At 39.2% G+C, this 21,945-nt stretch overlaps 14 non-coding genes across 14 annotated transcripts; all 14 read left to right on the top strand.

Moving 5' to 3' along the window:
• Positions 1-443: 443 nt before the first annotated feature.
• LOC142347135 (5S ribosomal RNA) lies at positions 444-562 on the top strand. The gene has a single exon (XR_012760156.1). It is a non-coding gene; the product is annotated as a 5S ribosomal RNA (ribosomal RNA).
• Positions 563-2,832: 2,270 nt separating this feature from the next.
• Positions 2,833-2,951, top strand: LOC142346882 (5S ribosomal RNA). Its single transcript, XR_012759919.1, has one exon. It is a non-coding gene; the product is annotated as a 5S ribosomal RNA (ribosomal RNA).
• Positions 2,952-5,263: 2,312 nt separating this feature from the next.
• LOC142346911 (5S ribosomal RNA) lies at positions 5,264-5,382 on the top strand. Its single transcript, XR_012759946.1, has one exon. It is a non-coding gene; the product is annotated as a 5S ribosomal RNA (ribosomal RNA).
• Positions 5,383-7,694: 2,312 nt separating this feature from the next.
• On the top strand, positions 7,695-7,813 carry LOC142346895 (5S ribosomal RNA). The gene has a single exon (XR_012759931.1). It is a non-coding gene; the product is annotated as a 5S ribosomal RNA (ribosomal RNA).
• A 946-nt stretch (positions 7,814-8,759) lies between these two features.
• LOC142347275 (5S ribosomal RNA) lies at positions 8,760-8,878 on the top strand. The gene has a single exon (XR_012760286.1). It is a non-coding gene; the product is annotated as a 5S ribosomal RNA (ribosomal RNA).
• A 1,701-nt stretch (positions 8,879-10,579) lies between these two features.
• LOC142347163 (5S ribosomal RNA) lies at positions 10,580-10,698 on the top strand. Its single transcript, XR_012760181.1, has one exon. It is a non-coding gene; the product is annotated as a 5S ribosomal RNA (ribosomal RNA).
• A 946-nt stretch (positions 10,699-11,644) lies between these two features.
• Positions 11,645-11,763, top strand: LOC142347162 (5S ribosomal RNA). Its single transcript, XR_012760180.1, has one exon. It is a non-coding gene; the product is annotated as a 5S ribosomal RNA (ribosomal RNA).
• A 1,135-nt stretch (positions 11,764-12,898) lies between these two features.
• Positions 12,899-13,017, top strand: LOC142347091 (5S ribosomal RNA). Its single transcript, XR_012760114.1, has one exon. It is a non-coding gene; the product is annotated as a 5S ribosomal RNA (ribosomal RNA).
• Positions 13,018-14,157: 1,140 nt separating this feature from the next.
• On the top strand, positions 14,158-14,276 carry LOC142347014 (5S ribosomal RNA). The gene has a single exon (XR_012760042.1). It is a non-coding gene; the product is annotated as a 5S ribosomal RNA (ribosomal RNA).
• Positions 14,277-15,224: 948 nt separating this feature from the next.
• On the top strand, positions 15,225-15,343 carry LOC142347108 (5S ribosomal RNA). The gene has a single exon (XR_012760130.1). It is a non-coding gene; the product is annotated as a 5S ribosomal RNA (ribosomal RNA).
• Positions 15,344-16,835: 1,492 nt separating this feature from the next.
• Positions 16,836-16,954, top strand: LOC142346905 (5S ribosomal RNA). Its single transcript, XR_012759940.1, has one exon. It is a non-coding gene; the product is annotated as a 5S ribosomal RNA (ribosomal RNA).
• A 1,136-nt stretch (positions 16,955-18,090) lies between these two features.
• Positions 18,091-18,209, top strand: LOC142347107 (5S ribosomal RNA). The gene has a single exon (XR_012760129.1). It is a non-coding gene; the product is annotated as a 5S ribosomal RNA (ribosomal RNA).
• A 1,489-nt stretch (positions 18,210-19,698) lies between these two features.
• LOC142347204 (5S ribosomal RNA) lies at positions 19,699-19,817 on the top strand. The gene has a single exon (XR_012760219.1). It is a non-coding gene; the product is annotated as a 5S ribosomal RNA (ribosomal RNA).
• A 1,134-nt stretch (positions 19,818-20,951) lies between these two features.
• LOC142347193 (5S ribosomal RNA) lies at positions 20,952-21,070 on the top strand. The gene has a single exon (XR_012760209.1). It is a non-coding gene; the product is annotated as a 5S ribosomal RNA (ribosomal RNA).
• The last annotated feature ends 875 nt before the right edge of the window (positions 21,071-21,945 follow it).

The raw sequence follows: 21,945 nt of genomic DNA, 5'->3' as shown, positions 1-21,945 counted from the left end.
ATTCTTTAGGCCGCACTCCGCTAACGCAGAGTGCATTCAAATAAATTTTATCAAATAGAGTTGATACTTACCTGTTTAATAAGTTTATTACAACAATTAGGCTAAAAGCAATTCGCCACTGATTTTCCCAATTACCGGCCTTAACCCACTGAAGTCATGCTTCCGGTTCAATGTCCGGTTATACAGGTTCCTTGTACCCAATTCATCTGTGCTTTGTTTTGCGGCCGTTCCACTGTATTGTGGATGGTTGGAAGCAGCGCGTTTGTCATAATACAGTGTATGGCTACGAATTGCATAAATTATAACACAACCGTGGCTAAAATTGCATGTATTAAGTGACTATTTTGCAAACCGCAAGGCGGCGAGTTAAAGTGATCCTCTTTATGAATATAAGACTACAATACAATACTGTTGTATATAAATTCGCTCCCACTTACATAAATGCCTACGACCATACCATGTTGAATGCACCGGTTCTCGTCCGATCACCGAAGTCAAGCAAGATTGGGCCTGGTTAGTACTTGGATGGGTGACCGCTTGGGAACACCAGGTGTTGTAGGCTTTTTTTGAGTATTCAAACCTCATAGAATAACTATATTTGATATCTACACATTTTAGAGCCTCCAAAAGCCTCGGTGATCGAAAAAGTTAAGCCTCATCGAGCGCGGATACTTTTTGTAAATGACAATTTCAGCAAAAACCATTGCTCCAAACACACCCCATATACTTGTAAAGGCCATTCTAATAGTTCCCCTGCGTGCGTATACTGTATATTTGTTATTTGGAACTGTCTCGGAAACATCAATACTAATTGTATAATTTCCCTTTATTAAACTAACTTTTAAGTTAGTGCAAATCGCTCAGTTCCATTCTTTAGGCTGCACTCCGCTAACGCAGAGTGCATTCAAACAAATCTTATCAAATGGAGTTGATACTTACCTATTTAATAAGTTTATCACAACAATTAGGCTAAAAGCAATTCGCCACTGATTTTCCCAATTACCCGCCTAAACCCACTGAAGTCATGCTTCCGGTTCAATGTCCGGTTATACAGGTTCCCCGTACCCAATCCATCTGTGCTTTGTTTTGATGCCGTTCCACTGTATTGTGGATGGTTGGAAGCAAAAAGTTTGCGCTGTAGGTTTTTTACCTGTAGGCTTTTTGTTTTGAGTATTCAAACCTCATAGAATAATTATATTCGATATCTACACATTTTAGAGCCTCCAAAAGCCTCGGTGATCGAAAAAGTTAAGCCTCATCGAGCGCGGATACTTTTTTGGAAATCGGTAAAAACTTGACCAAAACGGTTCGCTGTTCCCAATTTTTTTATTTTATCCCCGACTATAGCTCAAGTGGAGCATGCCCACAAAAAATGAGCCAAATCTGACTAAAATTGACGATTTGGTGACCAATACAAAGTTCGGTGATCAAAAAAGTTAAGCCTCATCGAGCGCGGATGCTTTTGTAAATGACAATTTCAGCAATAATCATTGCTCCAACCACACCATATATACTTGTAAAGGCCATTCTAATAGTTCCCCTGCTTGCGTATACTGTATAGTTGATATTTGGAACTGTCTCGGAAACATCAATACTAATTGTATAATTTCCCTTTATTAAACTAACTTTTAATAAGGGATCATCTTTTAAGTTAGTGCAAATCTTTTCAATTAGTGCAAATCGCTCAGTTCCATTCTTTAGGCTGCACTCCGCTAACGCAGAGTGCATTCAAATAAAATTTCTTAAATAGAGTTGATACTTACCTATTTAATAAGTTTATCACAACAATCAGGCTAAAAGCAATTCGCCACTGATTTTCCCAATTACCGGCCTAAACCCACTGAAGTCATGCTTCCGGTTCAATGTCCGGTTATACAGGTTCCTCGTACCCAATTCATCTGTGCTTTGTTTTGCGGCCGTTCCATTGTATTGTAGATGGTTGGAAGCAAAAAGTTTGCGCGTTTGTCATAATACACTGTATGGCAACGAATTGCATAAGTTATAACACAACCGTGGCTAAAATTGAAAAATAGTTCGCTGTGCCCAATTTTTTTATTTGATCCCAAACTATGGCTCAATTAGAGTATGCCCACTAAAAAAGAGCCAATTCGGACTAAAATTGACGATTTGGTGACCAATAAAAATACGGTGATCGAAAAAGTTAAGCCTCATCGAGCGCGGATACTTTTTGTAAATGACAATTTCAGCAATAACCATTGCTCCAAACACACCCCATATACTTGTAAAGGCCATTCTAATAGTTCCCCTGCTTGCGTATACTGTATATTTGATATTTGGAACTGTCTCGGAAACATCAATACTAATTGTATAAATTCCCTTTATTAAACTAACTTTTAAGTTAGTGCAAATCGCTCAGTTCCATTCTTTAGGCTGCACTCCGCTAACGCAGAGTGCATTCAAATAAAACTTATCAAATAGAGTTGATACTTACCTATTTAATAAGTTTATCACAACAATTAGGCTAAAAGCAATTCGTCACTGATTTTCACAATTACCGGCCTAAACCCACTGAAGTCATGCTTCCGGTTCAATGTCCGGTTATACAGGTTCCCCGTACCCAATTCATCTGTGCTTTGTTTTGCTGCCGTTCCACTGTATTGTGGATGGTTGGAAGCAAAAAGTTTGCGCGTTTGTCATAATACACTGTTTGGCTACGAATTGCATAAATTATAACACAACCGTGGCTAAAATTGCATGTATTAAGTGACTATTTTGCAAACCCCAAGGCGGCCAGTTAAAGTAATCCTATATATGAATATAAGACTACAATACAATACTGTTGTATATAAATTCGCTCCCGCTCACGCAAATGCCTACGACCATACCATGTTGAATGCACCGGTTCTCGTCCGATCACCGAAGTTAAGCAACATTGGGCCTGGTTAGTACTTGGATGGGTGACCGCTTGGGAACACCAGGTGTTGTAGGCTTTTTGTTTTGAGTATTCAAACCTCATAGAATACTTTTATTCGATATCTACAATTTTTAGAGCCTCAAAAAGCCTCGGTGATCGAAAAAGTTAAGCCTCATCGAGCGCGGATACTTTTTTGGAAATCGGTGAAAACTTGTCCAAAATGGTTCGCTGTGCCAGATTTTTTTGTTTTATCCCAAACTATGGCTCAAGTGGAGCATGCCCTTAAAAAATGAGCCAATTCCGACAGAAATTGACGATTTGGCGACCAAAACAAAGTTCGGTGATCGAAAAAGTTAAGCCTCATCGAGCGCGGATACTTTTTTGGAAATCGGTAAAAACTTGTACAAAATGGTTCGCTGTGCCAGATTTTTTTGTTTTATCCCAAACTATGGCTCAAGTGGAGCATGCCCACAACAAATGAGCCAATTCGGACTAAAATTGACGATTTGGTGACCAAAATAAAGTTCGGTGATCGAAAAAGTTGAGCCTCATCGAGCGCGGCTACTTTTTTGGAAATCGGAAAAAACTTGTCCACAAAAAATGAGCCAATTCGGACAGAAATTGACGATTTGGTGACCAATACAAAGTTCGGTGATCGAAAAAGTTAAGCCTCATCGAGCGCGGTTTTTTTAAGAAATCGGTAAAAACTTGTCTAAAATGGTTCGCGGTGCCAGATTTTTTTGTTTTATACCAAACTATGGCTCAAGTGGAGCATGCCCACAAAAATGAGCCAAATCGGACTAAAATTGACGATTTGGCGACCAAAACAAAGTTCGGTGATCGAAAAAGTTAAGCCTCATCGAGCGCGGATACTTTTTTGGAAATCGGTAAAAACTTGTACAAAATGGTTCGCTGTGCCAGATTTTTTTGTTTTATCCCAAACTATGGCTCAAGTGGAGCATGCCCACAACAAATGAGCCAATTCGGACTAAAATTGACGATTTGGTGACCAAAATAAAGTTCGGTGATCGAAAAAGTTAAGCCTCATCGAGCGCGGATACTTTTTTGGAAATCGGTAAAAACTTGTCCACAAAAAATGAGCCAATTCGGACAGAAATTGACGATTTGGTGACCAATACAAAGTTCGGTGATCGAAAAAGTTAAGCCTCATCGAGCGCGGTTTTTTTAAGAAATCGGTAAAAACTTGTCCAAAATGGTTCGCGGTGCCAGATTTTTTGTTTAATCCCAAACTATGGCTCAAGTGGAGCATGCCCACAACAAATGAGCCAATTCGAACTAAAATTGACGATTTGGTGACCAAAATAAAGTTCGGTGATCGAAAAAGTTAAGCCTCATCGAGCGCGGATACTTTTTTGGAAATCGGTAAAAACTTGTCAAAAATGGTTCGCTGTGCCAGATTTTTTTGTTTTATACCAAACTATGGCTCAAGTGGAGCATGCCCACAAAAATGAGCCAAATCGGACTAAAATTGACGATTTGGTGACCAATACAAAGTTCGGTGATCGAAAAAGTTATGCCTCATCGAGCGCGGTTTTTTTTAAGAAATCGGTGAAAACTTGACCAAAACGGTTCGCTGTGCCCAATTTTTTTATTTTATCCTAAATTATGACTTAAGTGGAGCATACCCACAAAAAATGAGCCAAATCGGACAGAAATTGACGATTTGGTGACCAATACAAAGTTCGCTGATCGAAAAAGTTAAGCCTCATCGAGCGCGGATACTTTTTGTAAATGACAATTTCAGCAATAACCATTGCTCCAACCACACCATATATACTTGTAAACGCCATTCTGATAGTTCCCCTGCTTGCGTATACTGTATATTTGATATTTGGATCTGTCTCGGAAACATCAATACTAATTGTATAATTTCCCTTTATTAAACTAACTTTCAAGTTAGTGCATCGCTCAGTTCCATTCTTTAGGCTGCACTCCGCTAACGCAGAGTGCATTCAAATAAAACTTATCCAATAGAGTTCATACTTACCTATTTAATAAGTTTATCACAACAATTAGGCTAAAAGCAATTCGCCACTGATTTTCCCAATTACCGGCCTAAACCCAATGAAGTCATGCTTTCGGTTCAATGTCCGGTTATACAGGTTCCTCGTACCCAATTCATCTGTTCTTTGTTTTGCGGCCGTTCCACTGTATTGTGGATGGTTGGAAGCAAAAAGTTTGCGCGTTTGTCATAATACACTGTATGGCTACGAATTGCATAAATTATAACACAACCGTGGCCAAAATTGCATGTATTAAGTGACTATTTTGCAAACCGCAAGGCGGCGAGTTAAAGTGATCCTCTATATGAATATAAGACTACAATACAATACTGCTGTATATAAATTCGCTCCCACTTACGCAAATGCCTACGACCATACCATGTTGAATGCACCGGTTCTCGTCCGATCACCGAAGTTAAGCAACATTGGGCCTGGTTAGTACTTGGATGGGTGACCGTTTGGGAACACCAGGTGTTGTAGGCTTTTTGTTTTGAGTATTCAAACCTCATAGAATACTTTTATTCGATATCTACAATTTTTAGAGCCTCAAAAAGCCTCGGTGATCGAAAAAGTTAAGCCTCATCGAGCGCGGATACTTTTTTGGAAATCGGTGAAAACTTGTCCAAAATGGTTCGCTGTGCCAGATTTTTTTGTTTTATCCCAAACTATGGCTCAAGTGGAGCATGCCCTTAAAAAATGAGCCAATTCCGACAGAAATTGACGATTTGGCGACCAAAACAAAGTTCGGTGATCGAAAAAGTTAAGCCTCATCGAGCGCGGATACTTTTTTGGAAATCGGTAAAAACTTGTACAAAATGGTTCGCTGTGCCAGATTTTTTTGTTTTATCCCAAACTATGGCTCAAGTGGAGCATGCCCACAACAAATGAGCCAATTCGGACTAAAATTGACGATTTGGTGACCAAAATAAAGTTCGGTGATCGAAAAAGTTGAGCCTCATCGAGCGCGGCTACTTTTTTGGAAATCGGAAAAAACTTGTCCACAAAAAATGAGCCAATTCGGACAGAAATTGACGATTTGGTGACCAATACAAAGTTCGGTGATCGAAAAAGTTAAGCCTCATCGAGCGCGGTTTTTTTAAGAAATCGGTAAAAACTTGTCTAAAATGGTTCGCGGTGCCAGATTTTTTTGTTTTATACCAAACTATGGCTCAAGTGGAGCATGCCCACAAAAATGAGCCAAATCGGACTAAAATTGACGATTTGGCGACCAAAACAAAGTTCGGTGATCGAAAAAGTTAAGCCTCATCGAGCGCGGATACTTTTTTGGAAATCGGTAAAAACTTGTACAAAATGGTTCGCTGTGCCAGATTTTTTTGTTTTATCCCAAACTATGGCTCAAGTGGAGCATGCCCACAACAAATGAGCCAATTCGGACTAAAATTGACGATTTGGTGACCAAAATAAAGTTCGGTGATCGAAAAAGTTAAGCCTCATCGAGCGCGGATACTTTTTTGGAAATCGGTAAAAACTTGTCCACAAAAAATGAGCCAATTCGGACAGAAATTGACGATTTGGTGACCAATACAAAGTTCGGTGATCGAAAAAGTTAAGCCTCATCGAGCGCGGTTTTTTTAAGAAATCGGTAAAAACTTGTCCAAAATGGTTCGCGGTGCCAGATTTTTTGTTTAATCCCAAACTATGGCTCAAGTGGAGCATGCCCACAACAAATGAGCCAATTCGAACTAAAATTGACGATTTGGTGACCAAAATAAAGTTCGGTGATCGAAAAAGTTAAGCCTCATCGAGCGCGGATACTTTTTTGGAAATCGGTAAAAACTTGTCAAAAATGGTTCGCTGTGCCAGATTTTTTTGTTTTATACCAAACTATGGCTCAAGTGGAGCATGCCCACAAAAATGAGCCAAATCGGACTAAAATTGACGATTTGGTGACCAATACAAAGTTCGGTGATCGAAAAAGTTATGCCTCATCGAGCGCGGTTTTTTTTAAGAAATCGGTGAAAACTTGACCAAAACGGTTCGCTGTGCCCAATTTTTTTATTTTATCCTAAATTATGACTTAAGTGGAGCATACCCACAAAAAATGAGCCAAATCGGACAGAAATTGACGATTTGGTGACCAATACAAAGTTCGCTGATCGAAAAAGTTAAGCCTCATCGAGCGCGGATACTTTTTGTAAATGACAATTTCAGCAATAACCATTGCTCCAACCACACCATATATACTTGTAAACGCCATTCTGATAGTTCCCCTGCTTGCGTATACTGTATATTTGATATTTGGATCTGTCTCGGAAACATCAATACTAATTGTATAATTTCCCTTTATTAAACTAACTTTCAAGTTAGTGCATCGCTCAGTTCCATTCTTTAGGCTGCACTCCGCTAACGCAGAGTGCATTCAAATAAAACTTATCCAATAGAGTTCATACTTACCTATTTAATAAGTTTATCACAACAATTAGGCTAAAAGCAATTCGCCACTGATTTTCCCAATTACCGGCCTAAACCCAATGAAGTCATGCTTTCGGTTCAATGTCCGGTTATACAGGTTCCTCGTACCCAATTCATCTGTGCTTTGTTTTGCGGCCGTTCCACTGTATTGTGGATGGTTGGAAGCAAAAAGTTTGCGCGTTTGTCATAATACACTGTATGGCTACGAATTGCATAAATTATAACACAACCGTGGCCAAAATTGCATGTATTAAGTGACTATTTTGCAAACCGCAAGGCGGCGAGTTAAAGTGATCCTCTATATGAATATAAGACTACAATACAATACTGCTGTATATAAATTCGCTCCCACTTACGCAAATGCCTACGACCATACCATGTTGAATGCACCGGTTCTCGTCCGATCACCGAAGTTAAGCAACATTGGGCCTGGTTAGTACTTGGATGGGTGACCGCTTGAGAACACCAGGTGTTGTAGGCTTTTTGTTTTGAGTATTCAAACCTCATAGAATACTTTTATTCGATATTTACACTTATTAGAGCCTCAAAAAGCCTCGGTGATCGAAAAAGTTAAGCCTCATCGAGCGCGGATACGTTTTTGGAAATCGGTAAAACTTGTCCAAAATGGTTCGCTGTGCCAGATTTTTTTGTTTTATCATAAATTATGGCTCAAGTGGAGCATGCCCACAAAAAATGAGCCAAATCGGACTAAAATTGACGATTTAGTGACCAATACAATGTTCGGTGATCGAAAAAGTTAAGCCTCATCGAGCGCGGATACTTTTTGTAAATGACAATTTCAGCAATAACCATTGCTCCAAACACACCCCATATACTTGTAAAGGACATTCTAATAGTTCCCCTGCTTGCGTATACTGTATATTTGATATTTGGAACTGTCTCGGAAACATCAAAACTAATTGTAAATTTTCCCTTTATTAAACTAACTTTTAAGTTAGTGCAAATCGCTCAGTTCCATTCTTTAGGCTGCACTCCGCTAACGCAGAGTGCATTCAAATAAATTTATCAAATAGAGTTGGTAGTTACCTTTTTAATAAGTTTATCACAAAAATTAGGCTACAAGCAATTCGCCACTGATTTTCCCAATTACCGGCCTAAACCCACTGAAGTCATGCTTCCGGTTCAATGTCCGGTTATACAGGTTCCTCGTACCCAATTCATCTTTGCTTTGTTTTGCGGCCGTTCCACTGTATTGTGGATGGTTGGAAGCAAAAAGTTTGCGCGTTTGACACAATACACTGTATGGCTACGAATTGCATAAATTATAACACAACCGTGGCTAAAATTGCATGTATTAAGTGACTATTTTGCAAACCGCAAGGCGGCGAGTTAAAGTGATCCTCTATATGAATATAAGACTACAATACAAAACTGTTGTGTATAAATTCGCTCCCACTTACGCAAATGCCTTCGACCATACCAAGTTGAATGCACCGGTTCTCGTCCGATCACCGAAGTTAGGCAACATTGGGCCTGGTTAGTACTTGGATGGGTGACCGCTTGTGAACACCAGGTGTTGTAGGCTTTTTGTTTGAGTATTCAAACCTCATAGAATAACTATATTTGATATCTACACATTTTAGAGCCTCCAAAAGCCTCGGTGATCGAAAAAGTTAAGCCTCATCGAGCGCGGATACTTTTTTGGAAATGGGTAAAACCTTGTCCAAAATGGTTCGCTGCGCCAGATTTTTTTGTTTTATCCCAAACTGTGGCTCATGTGGAGCATGCCCACAAAAAATGAGCCAATTCGGACAGAAATTGACGATTTGGTGACCAAAACAAAGTTCGGTGATCGAAAAAGTTAAGCCTCATCGAGCGCGGATACTTTTTTGGAAATGGGTAAAAACTTGTCCAAAATGGTTCACTGTGCCAGATTTTTTTGTTTTATCCCAAACTATGGCTCAAGTGGAGCATGCCCACAAAAATGAGCCAATTCGGACTAAAATTGACGATTTGGTGACCAAAACAATGTTCGGTGATCGAAAAAGTTAAGCCTCATCGAGCGCCGATACTTTTTTGGAAATCGGTAAAAACTTGACCAAAACGGTTCGCTGTGCCCAATTTTGTTTATTTTATCCCAAACTATGGCTCAAGTGGAGCATGTCCACAAAAAATGAGTCAATTGGGACTAAAATTGACGATTTGGTGACCAAAACAAAGTTCGGTGATCGAAAAAGTTAAGCCTCATCGAGCGCGGATACTTTTTTTTGGAAATTGGTAAGAACTTGACCAAAACGGTTCGCTGTGCCCAATTTTTTTTGTTTTATCCCAAAATATGGCTCAAGTGGAGCACACCCACAAAAAATGAGCCAAATTGGACTAAAATTGACGATTTGGTGACCAATACAAAGTTCGGTGATCGGAAAGGTTAAGCCTCATCGAGCGCGGATACTTTTTTGGAAAGCGGTAAGAACTTGACCAAAACGGTTCGCTGTGCCCAATTTTTTTTGTTTTATCCCAAAATATGGCTCAAGTGGAGCATGCCAACAAAAAATGAGCCAAATCGGACTAAAATTAACGATTTGGTGACCAATAAAAAGTTCGGTGATCGAAAAAGTTAAGCCTCATCGAGCGCGGATACTTTTTGTAAATGACAATTTCAGCAATAACCATTGCTCCAAACACACCCCATATACTTGTAAAGGCCATTCTAATAGTTCCCCTGCTTGCGTATACTGTATATTTGATATTTGGAACTGTCTCGGAAACATCAATACTAATTGTATAATTTCCCTTTATTAAACTAACTTTTAAGTTAGTGCATCGCTCAGTTCCATTCTTTAGGCTGCACTCCGCTAACGCAGAGTGCATTCAAATAAAACTTATCCAATAGAGTTGATACTTACCTATTTAATAAGTTTATCACAACAATTAGGCTAAAAGCAATTCGTCACTGATTTTCACAATTACCGGCCTAAACCCACTGAAGTCATGCTTCCGGTTCAATGTCCGGTTATACAGGTTCCTCGTACCCAATTCATCTGTGCTTTGTTTTACGGCCGTTCCACTGTATTGTGGATGGTTGGAAGCAAAAATTTTGCGCGTTTGTCATAATACACTGTATGGCTACGAATTGCATAAATTATAACACAACCGTGGCTAAAATTGCACGTATTAAGTGACTATTTTGCAAAATGCAAGGCGGCGAGTTAAAGTGATCCTCTATATGAATATAAGACTACAATACAATACTGTTGTATATAAATTCGCTCCCACTTACGCAAATGCCTACGACCATACCATGTTGAATGCACCGGTTCTCGTCCGATCACCGAAGTTAAGCAACATTGGGCCTGTTTAGTACTTGGATGGGTGACCGCTTGGGAACACCGGGTGTTGTAGACTTTTTCTTTTGAGTATTCCAATCTCATAGAATACTTTTATTCGATATTTACACTTCTTAGAGCCTCAAAAAGCCTCGGTGATCGAAAAAGTTAAGCCTCATCGAGCGCGGATACTTTTTTGGAAATCGGTGAAAACTTGTCCAAAATGGTTCGCTGTGCCAGATTTTTTTGTTTTATCCCAGACTATGGCTCAAGTGGAGCATGCCCACAAAAAATGAGCCAAATCGGACTAAAATTAACGATTTGGTGACCAATAAAAAGTTCGGTGATCGAAAAAGTTAAGCCTCATCGAGCGCGGATACTTTTTGTAAATGACAATTTCAGCAATAACCATTGCTCCAAACACACCCCATATACTTGTAAAGGCCATTCTAATAGTTCCCCTGCTTGCGTATACTGTATATTTGATATTTGGAACTGTCTCGGAAACATCAATACTAATTGTATAATTTCCCTTTATTAAACTAACTTTTAAGTTAGTGCATCGCTCAGTTCCATTCTTTAGGCTGCACTCCGCTAACGCAGAGTGCATTCAAATAAAACTTATCCAATAGAGTTGATACTTACCTATTTAATAAGTTTATCACAACAATTAGGCTAAAAGCAATTCGTCACTGATTTTCACAATTACCGGCCTAAACCCACTGAAGTCATGCTTCCGGTTCAATGTCCGGTTATACAGGTTCCTCGTACCCAATTCATCTGTGCTTTGTTTTACGGCCGTTCCACTGTATTGTGGATGGTTGGAAGCAAAAAATTTGCGCGTTTGTCATAATACACTGTATGGCTACGAATTGCATAAATTATAACACAACCGTGGCTAAAATTGCACGTATTAAGTGACTATTTTGCAAAATGCAAGGCGGCGAGTTAAAGTGATCCTCTATATGAATATAAGACTACAATACAATACTGTTGTATATAAATTCGCTCCCACTTACGCAAATGCCTACGACCATACCATGTTGAATGCACCGGTTCTCGTCCGATCACCGAAGTTAAGCAACATTGGGCCTGTTTAGTACTTGGATGGGTGACCGCTTGGGAACACCGGGTGTTGTAGACTTTTTCTTTTGAGTATTCCAATCTCATAGAATACTTTTATTCGATATTTACACTTCTTAGAGCCTCAAAAAGCCTCGGCGATCGAAAAAGTTAAGCCTCATCGAGCGCGGATACTTTTTTGGAAATCGGTGAAAACTTGTCCAAAATGGTTCGCTGTGCCAGATTTTTTTGTTTTATCCCAGACTATGGCTCAAGTGGAGCATGCCCACAAAAAATGAGCCAGTTCGGACTAAAATTGACGATTTGGTGACCAAAACAATGTTCGGTGATCGAAAAAGTTACGCCTCATCGAGCGCGGATACTTTTTTGGAAATCGGTAAAAACTTGACCGAAACGGTTCGCTGTGCCCATTTTTTTCTGTTTTATCCCAAAATATGGCTCAAGTGGAGCGTGCCCACAAAAATGAGCCAAATCGGACTAAAATTGACGATTTGGTGACCAATACAAAGTTCGGTGATCGAAAAAGTTAAGCCTCATCGAGCGCAGATACTTTTTGTAAATGACAATTTCAGCAATAACCATTGCTCCAAACACACCCCATATACTTGTAAAGACCATTCTAATAGTTCCCCTGCTTGCGTATACTGTATATTTGATATTTGGAACTGTCTCGGAAACATCAATAATAATTGTATAATTTCCCTTTATTAAACTAACTTTTAAGTTAGTGCAAATCGCTCAGTTCCATTCTTTAGGCTGCACTCCGCTAACGCAGAGTGCATTCAAATAAATTTATCAAATATAGTTGGTAGTTACCTTTTTAATAAGTTTATCACAACAATTAGGCTAAAAGCAATTCGCCACAGATTTTCCCAATTACCGGCCTAAACCCACTGAAGTCATGCTTCCGGTTCAGTGTCCGGTTATACAGGTTCCTCGTACCCAATTCATCTGTGCTTTGTATTGCGGCCGTTCCACTGTATTGTGAATGGTTGGAAGCAAAAAGTTTGTGCGTTTGTCGTAATACACTGTATGGCTACGAATTGCATAAATTATAACACAACCGTGGCTAAAATTGCATGTATTAAGTGACTATTTTGCAAACCGCAAGGTGGCGAGTTAAAGTGATCCTCTATATGAATATAAGACTACAATACAATACTGTTGTGTATAAATTCGCTCCCACTTACGCAAATGCCTACGACCATACCATGTTGAATGCACCGGCTCTCGTCCGATCACCGAAGTTAAGCAACATTGGGCCTGGTTAGTACTTGGATGGGTGACCGCTTGGGAACACCAGGTGTTGTAGGCTATTTCTTTTGAGTATTCAAACCTCATAGAATACTTTTATTCGATATTTACACTTTTTAGAGCCTCAAAAAGCCTCGGTGATCGAAAAAGTTAAGCCTCATCGAGCGCGGATACTTTTTTGGAAATCGGTAAAAACTTGTCCAAAATGGTTCGCTGTGCCAGATTTTTTTATTTTATCCTAAACTATGGCTCAAGTGGAGCATGCCCTTAAAAAATGAGCCAATTCCGACAGAAATTGACGATTTGGCGACCAAAACAAAGTTCGGTGATCGAAAAAGTTAAGCCTCATCGAGCGCGGATACTTTTTTGGAAATCGGTAGAAACTTGTACAAAATGGTTCGCTGTGCCAGATTTTTTTATTTTATCCTAAACTATGGCTCAAGTGGAGCATGCCCTTAAAAAATGAGCCAAATCGGACTAAAATTGACGATTTGGTGACCAATACAAAGTTCGGTGATCGAAAAAGTTAAGCCTCATCGAGCGCAGATACTTTTTGTAAATGACAATTTCAGCAATAACCATTGCTCCAAACACACCCCATATACTTGTAAAGACCATTCTAATAGTTCCCCTGCCCTGCTTGCGTATACTGTATATTTGATATTTGGAACTGTCTCGGAAACATCAATAATAATTGTATAATTTCCCTTTATTAAACTAACTTTTAAGTTAGTGCAAATCGCTCAGTTCCATTCTTTAGGCTGCACTCCGCTAACGCAGAGTGCATTCAAATAAATTTATCAAATAGAGTTGGTAGTTACCTTTTTAATAAGTTTATCACAACAATTAGGCTAAAAGCAATTCGCCACAGATTTTCCCAATTACCGGCCTAAACCCACTGAAGTCATGCTTCCGGTTCAATGTCCGGTTATACAGGTTCCTCGTACCCAATTCATCTGTGCTTTGTATTGCGGCCGTTCCACTGTATTGTGAATGGTTGGAAGCAAAAAGTTTGCGCGTTTGTCATAATACACTGTATGGCTACGAATTGCATAAATTATAACACAACCGTGGCTAAAATTGCATGTATTAAGTGACTATTTTGCAAACCGCAAGGTGGCGAGTTAAAGTGATCCTCTATATGAATATAAGACTACAAAACCATACTGTTGTATATAAATTCGCTCCCACTTACGCAAATGCCTACGACCATACCATGTTGAATGCACCGGTTCCCGTCCGATCACCGAAGTTAAGCAACATTGGGCCTGGTTAGTACTTGGATGGGTGACCGCTTGGGAACACCATGTGTTGTAGGCTTTTTCTTTTGAGTATTCAAACCTCATAGGATACTTTTATTCGATATTTACACTTTTTAGAGCCTCAAAAAGCCTCGGTGATCGAAAAAGTTAAGCCTCATCGAGCGCGGATACTTTTTTGGAAATCGGTGAAAACTTGTCCAGAATGGTTCGCTGTGCCAGATTTTTTTGTTTAATCCCACATTATGGCTCAAGTGGAGCATGCCCACAAAAAATGAGCTAATTCGGACAGAAATTGACGAATTGGTGACCAAAAGAAAGTTCGGTGATCGAAAAAGTTAAGCCTCATCGAGCGCGGATACTTTTTGTAAATGACAATTTCGGCAATAACCATTGCTCCAAACACACACCATATACTTGTAAAGGCCATTCTTATAGTTCCCCTGCTTGCGTATACTGTATATTTGATATTTGGAACTGTCTCGGAAACATCAATACTAATTGTATAATTTCCCTTTATTAAACTAACTTTTACGTTAGTGCAAATCGCTCAGTTCCATTCTTTAGGCTGCACTCCGCTAACGCAGAGTGCATTTAAATAAAACTTATCAAATAGAATTGATACTTACCTATTTAATAAGTTTATCACAACAATTAGGCTAAAAGCAATTCGCCACTGATTTTCCCAATTACCGGCCTAAACCCACTGAAGTCATGCTTCCGGTTCAATGTCCGGTTATACAGGTTCCCCATACCCAATTCATCTGTGCTTTGTTTTGCTGCCGTTCCACTGTATTGTGGATGGTTGGAAGCAAAAAGTTTGCGCGTTTGTCATAATACACTGTATGGCTACGAATTGCATAAATTATAACACAACCGTGGCTAAAATTGCATGTATTAAGTGACTATTTTGCAAACCGCAAGGCGGCGAGTTAAAGTGATCCTCTATATGAATATAAGACTACAATACAATACTGTTGTATATAAATTCGCTCCCACTTACGCAAATGCCTACGACCATACCATGTTGAATGCACCGGTTCTCGTCCGATCACCGAAGTTAAGCAACATTGGGCCTGGTTAGTACTTGGATGGGTGACCGCTTGGGAACACCATGTGTTGTAGGCTTTTTCTTTTGAGTATTCAAACGTCATAGGATACTTTTATTCGATATTTACACTTTTTAGAGCCTCAAAAAGCCTCGGTGATCGAAAAAGTTAAGCCTCATCGAGCGCGGATACTTTTTTGGAAATCGGTAAAAACTTGTCCAAAGTGGTTCGCTGTGCCAAATTTTTTTTGTTTTCTCCCACATTATGGCCCAAGTGGAGCATGCCCACAAAAAATGAGCTAATTCGGACAGAAATTGACGATTTGGTGACCAAAACAAAGTTCGGTGATCGAAAAATTTAAGCCTCATCGAGCGCGGATACTTTTTGTAAATGACAATTTCAGCAATAACCATTGCTGCAAACACACCCCCTATACCTGTAAAGGCCATTCTAATAGTTCCCCTGCTTGCGTATACTGTATATTTGATATTTGGAACTGTCTCGGAAACATCAATACTAATTGTATAATTTCCCTTTGTTTAACTAACTTTTACGTTAGTGCAAATCGCTAAGTTCCATTCTTTAGGCTGCACTCCGCTAACGCAGAGTGCATTTAAATAAAACTTATCAAATAGAGTTGATACTTACCTATTTAATAAAGTTATCACAACAATTAGGCTAAAAGCAATTCGCCCCCAATTACACAATTTATGTACAACCATTCGTTAAAAGAATTTTAATACATATTAAGAAAGAGTTTCAGTTTAAAAAGAAGTATTGAAGCAGAAAGTTCTCGTTAAAACTGATATTCTGTTCGTGTTGTATTAAAGACTGCTTTTGCATCCGGCGCACTCAGCCATTTCAAGCACCATGGAGGGCTTCTCCTGGCTGAACTTGGCATTTCAAAAAGATAATGGATCGGATTCATGGCTAGCCTCGTAGGGATGGTGTGATCGGCAACTTTCATTATCACAAGGTAAGTAACAAGTACTGTTAATTAATCAAAACAAAAAAAAATTTTCAGGATATTAAATGTTTGATGACGTTGGTGGGACTCGAACCTCATTGTGTGGATGTCAGAATTGTAACCGTTATTAGTGCATTGCACTAAGTTTTGTTCTGTTTTTGGAGGTGTTTGGCATCATAGTTTCATTGTTCTCAGTTTGGAATTGTCTGAAAAGTTGAGACGGAAGAAAGTGCATGTATTAAGTGACTTTTAGGCTAAAAGCAATTCGCCACTGATTTTCCCAATTACCGGCCTAAACCCACTGAAGTCATGCTTCCGGTTCAATGTCCGGTTATACAGGTTCCCCATACCCAATTCATCTGTGCTTTGTTTTGCTGCCGTTCCACTGTATTGTGGATGGCTGGAAGCAAAAAGTTTGCGCGTTTGTCATAATACACTGTATGGCTACGAATTGCATAAATTATAACACAACCGTGGCTAAGATTGCATGTATTAAGTGACTATTTTGCAAACCGCAAGGCGGCGAGTTAAAGTGATCCTCTATATGAATATAAGACTACAATACAATACTGTTGTATATAAATTCGCTCCCACTCACGCAAATGCCTACGACCATACCATGTTGAATGCACCGGTTCTCGTCCGATCACCGAAGTTAAGCAACATTGGGCCTGGTTAGTACTTGGATGGGTGACCGCTTGGGAACACCGGGTGTTGTAGGCTTTTTCTTTTGAGTATTCAAACCTCATAGAATACTTTTATTCAATATTTACACTCTTTAGAGCCTCAAAAAGCCTCGGTGATTGAAAAAGTTAAGCCTCATCGAGCGCGGATACTTTTTTGGAAATCGGTAAAAACTTGTCCAAAACGGTCCGCTGCGCCAGATTTTTTTGTTTTATCCCAAACTGTGGCTCATGTGGAGCATGCCCACAAAAAATGAGCTAATTCGGACAGAAATTGACGATTTGGTGACCAAAACAATGTTCGGTGATCGAAAAAGTTAAGCCTCATCGAGCGCGGATACTTTTTTGGAGATCGGTAAAAACTTGTCCAAAATGGTCCGCTGCGCCAGATTTTTTTGTTTTATCCCAAACTGTGTCTCAAGTGGAGCATGCCCACAAAAAATGAGCTAATTCGGACAGAAATTGACGATTTGGTGACCAAAACAAAGTTCGGTGATCGAAAAAGTTAAGCCTCATCGAGCGCGGATACTTTTTGTAAATGACAATTTCAGCAATAATCATTGCTCCAAACACAACCCATATAATTGTAAAGGCCATTCTAATAGTTCCCCTGCTTGCGTATACTGTATATTTGATATTTGGAACTGTCTCGGAAACATCAATACTAATTGTATAATTTCCCTTTATTAAACTAACTTTTACGTTAGTGCAAATCGCTCAGTTCCATTCTTTAGGCTGCACTCCGCTAACGCAGAGTGCATTTAAATAAAATTTATCAAATAGAGTTGATACTTACCTATTTAATAAGTTTATCACAACAATTAGGCTAAAAGCAATTCGCCACTGATTTTCCCAATTACCGGCCTAAACCCACTGAAGTCATGCTTCCGGTTCAATGTCCGGTTATACAGGTTCCCCATACCCAATTCATCTGTGCTTTGTTTTGCTGCCGTTCCACTGTATTGTGGATGGTTGGAAGCAAAAAGTTTGCGCGTTTGTCATAATACACTCTATGGCTACGAATTGCATAAATTATAACACAACCGTGGCTAAAATTGCATGTATTAAATGACTATTTTGCAAACCGCAAGGCGGCGAGTTAAAGTGATCCTCTATATGAATATAAGACTACAATACAATACTGTTGTATATAAATTCGCTCCCACTTACGCAAATGCCTACGACCATACCATGTTGAATGCACCGGTTCTCGTCCGATCACCGAAGTTAAGCAACATTGGGCCTGGTTAGTACTTGGATGGGTGACCGCTTGGGAACACCATGTGTTGTAGGCTTTTTCTTTTGAGTATTCAAACCTCGTAGAATACTTTTATTCGATATTTACACTTTTTAGAGCCTCAAAAAGCCTCGGTGGTCGAAAAAGTTAAGCCTCATCGACCGCGGATACTTTTTTGGAAATCGGTAAAAATTTGTCCAAAATGATTCGCTGTGCCAGATTTTTTTGTTTTATCCCACATTATGGCTCAAGTGGAGCATGCCCACAAAAAATGAGCTAATTCGGACAGAAATTGACGATTTGGTGACCAAAACGAAGTTCGGTGATCGAAAAATTTAATCCTCATCGAGCGCGGATACTTTTTGTAAATGACAATTTCAGCAATAACCATTGCTCCAAACACACCCCATATACTTGTAAGGCCATTCTAATTGTTCCCCTGCTTGCGTATACTGTATATTTGATATTTGGAACTGTCTCGGAAACATCAATACTAATTGTATAATTTCCCTTTGTTAAACTAACTTTTACGGTAGTGCAAATCGCTCAGTTCCATTCTTTAGGCTGCACTCCGCTAACGCAGAGTGCATTTAAATAAAACTTATCAAATAGAGTTGATACTTACCTGTTTAATAAGTTTATCACAACAATTAGGCTAAAAGCAATTCGCCCCCAATTACACAATTTATGTACAACCATTCGTTAAAAGAATTTTAATACATATTAAGAAAGAGTTTCAGTTTAAAAAGAAGTATTGAAGCAGAAAGTTCTCGTTAAAACTGAGATTCTGTTCTTGTTGTATTAAAGACTTCTTTTGCATCCGGAGCACTCAGCCATTTCAAGCACCATGGAGGGCTTTTACTGGCTGAACTTGGCATTTCAAAAAGATAATGGATCGGATTCATGGCTAGCCTCGTAGGGATGGTGTGATCGGCAACTTTCATTATCACAAGGTAAGTAACAAGTACTGTTAATTAATCAAAACAAAAAAAATAAACAGGATATTAAATGTTTGATGACGTTGGTGTGACTCGAACCTCATTGTGTGGATGTCAGAATTTTAACCGTTATTAGTGCATTGCACTAAGTTTTGTTCTGTTTTTGGAGGTGTTTGGCATCATAGTTTCATTGTTCTCAGTTTGGAATTGTCTGAAAAGTTGAGACGGATGAAAGTGCATGTATTAAGTGACTTTTAGGCTAAAAGCAATTCGCCACTGATTTTCCCAATTACCGGCCTAAACCCACTGAAGTCATGCTTCCGGTTCAATGTCCGGTTATACAGGTTCCCTATACCCAATTCATCTGTGCTTTGTTTTGCTGCCGTTCCACTGTATTGTGGATGGTTGGAAGCAAAAAGTTTGCGCGTTTGTCATAATACACTGTATGGCTACGAATTGCATAAATTATAACACAACCGTGGCTAAAATTGCATGTATTAAGTGACTATTTTGCAAACCGCAAAGCGGCGAGTTAAAGTGATCCTCTATATGAATATAAGACTACAATACAATACTGTTGTATATAAATTCGCTCCCACTCACGCAAATGCCTACGACCATACCATGTTGAATGCACCGGTTCTCGTCCGATCTTCGAAGTTAAGCAACATTGGGCCTGGTTAGTACTTGGATGGGTGACCGCTTGGGAACACCGGGTGTTGTAGGCTTTTTCTTTTGAGTATTCAAACCTCATAGAATACTTTTTTTCGATATTTACACTTTTTAGAGCCTCAAAAAGCCTCGGTGATCGAAAAAGTTAAGCCTCATCGAGCGCGGATACTTTTTTGGAAATTGGTAAAAACTTGTCCAAAATGGTTCGCTGTGCCCAACCTTTTTGTTTTATCCTAAATTATGGCTCAAGTGGAGCATGACCACAAACAATGAGCCAATTCGGACAGAAATTGACGATTTGGTGACCAAAACAAAGTTCGGTGATCGAAAGTTAAGCCTCATCGAGCGCGGTTACTTTTTTGGAAATCGGTAAAAACTTGTCCAAAATGGTTCGCTGTGCCCAATCTTTTTGTTTTATCCTAAATTATGGCTCAAGTGGAGCATGCCCACAAAAAATGAGCCAAATCGGACTAAAATTGACGATTTGGTGACCAATACAAAGTTCGGTGATGGAAAAAGTTAGGCCTCATCGAGCGCGGATACTTTTTGTAAATGACAATTTCAGCAATAACCATTGCTCCAAACACAACCCATATACTTGTAAAGGCCATTCTAACAGTTCCACTGCTTGCGTATACTGTATATTTGATATTTGGAACTGTCTCGGAAACATCAATACTAATTGTATAATTTCCCTTTATTAAACTAACTTTTAAGTTAGTGCAAATCGCTCAGTTGCATTCTTTAGGCTGCAATCCGCTAACGCAGAGTGCATTCAAATAAAACTTATCAAAAAGAGTTGATACTTACCTATTTAATAAGTTTATCACAACAATTAGGCTAAAAGCAATTCGCCACTGATTTTCCCAATTACCGGCCTAAACCCACTGAAGTCATGCTTCCGATTCAATGTCCAGTTATACAGGTTCCCCGTACCCAATTCATCTGTGCTTTGTTTTGCTGCCGTTTCACTGTATTGTGGTTGGTTGGAAGCAAAAAGTTTGCGCGTTTGTCATAATACACTGTATGGCTACGAATTGCATAAATTATAACATAACCGTGGCTAAAATTGCATGTATTAAGTGACTATTTTGCAAACCGCAAGGCGGCCAGTTAGAGTAATCCTATATATGAATATAAGACTACAATACAATACTGTTGTATATAAATTCGCTCCCGCTCACGCAAATGCCTACGACCATACCATGTTGAATGCACCGGTTCTCGTCCGATCACAGAAGTTAAGCAACATTGGGCCTGGTTAGTACTTGGATGGGTGACCGCTTGGGAACACCAGGCGTTGTAGGCTTTTTCTTTTGAGTATTCAAACCTCATAGAATACTTTTATTCGATATTTACACTTTTTAGAGCCTCAAAAAGCCTCGGTGATCGAAAAAGTTAAGCCTCATCGAGCGCGGATACTTTTTTGGAAATCGGTGAAAACTTGTCCAAAATGGTTCGCTGTGCCCAATTTTTTTATTTTATCCCAATCTATGGCTCAAGTGGAGCATGCCCACAAAAAATGAGCCAATTCGGACAGAAATTGACGATTTGGTGACCAAAACAAAGTTCGGTGATCGAAAGTTAAGCCTCATCGAGCGCGGTTACTTTTTTGGAAATCGGTAAAAACTTGTCCAAAATGGTTCGCTGTGCCCATTCTTTTTGTTTTATCCCAAATTACGGCTCAAGTGGAGCATGCCCACAAAAAATGAGCCAATTCGGACTAAAATTGACGATTTGGTGACCAAAACAAAGTGCGGTGATCGAAAAAGTTAAGCCTCATCGAGCGCGGATACTTTTTGTAAATGACAATTTCAGCAATAACCCTTGCTCCAAACACACCCTATATACTTGTAAAGGTCATTCTAATAGTTCCCCTGCTTGCGTATACTGTATATTTGATATTTAGAACTGTCTCGGAAACATCAATACTAATTGTATAATTTCCCTTTATTAAACTAAATTTTACGTTAGTGCAAATCGCTCAGTTCCATTCTTTAGGCTGCACTCCACTAACGCAGAGTGCATTTAAATAAAACTTATCAAATAGAGTTGATACTTACCTATTTAATAAGTTTATCATAACAATTAGGCTAAAAGCAATTCGCCCTATATACACACAATTTATGTACAACCATTCGGTGAAGAAAGTTTATATACATTAAGAAAGAGTTTGAGTTCTTG

Source organism: Convolutriloba macropyga, chromosome 9, assembly GCF_964194025.1.
Source record: "Convolutriloba macropyga chromosome 9, txConMacr16.3, whole genome shotgun sequence".
NCBI classification, from domain to species: domain Eukaryota; kingdom Metazoa; phylum Xenacoelomorpha; order Acoela; family Convolutidae; genus Convolutriloba; species Convolutriloba macropyga.
Note: the sequence above shows the minus strand (reverse complement) of the source record. Positions and strands in the feature narration are given on the sequence as shown.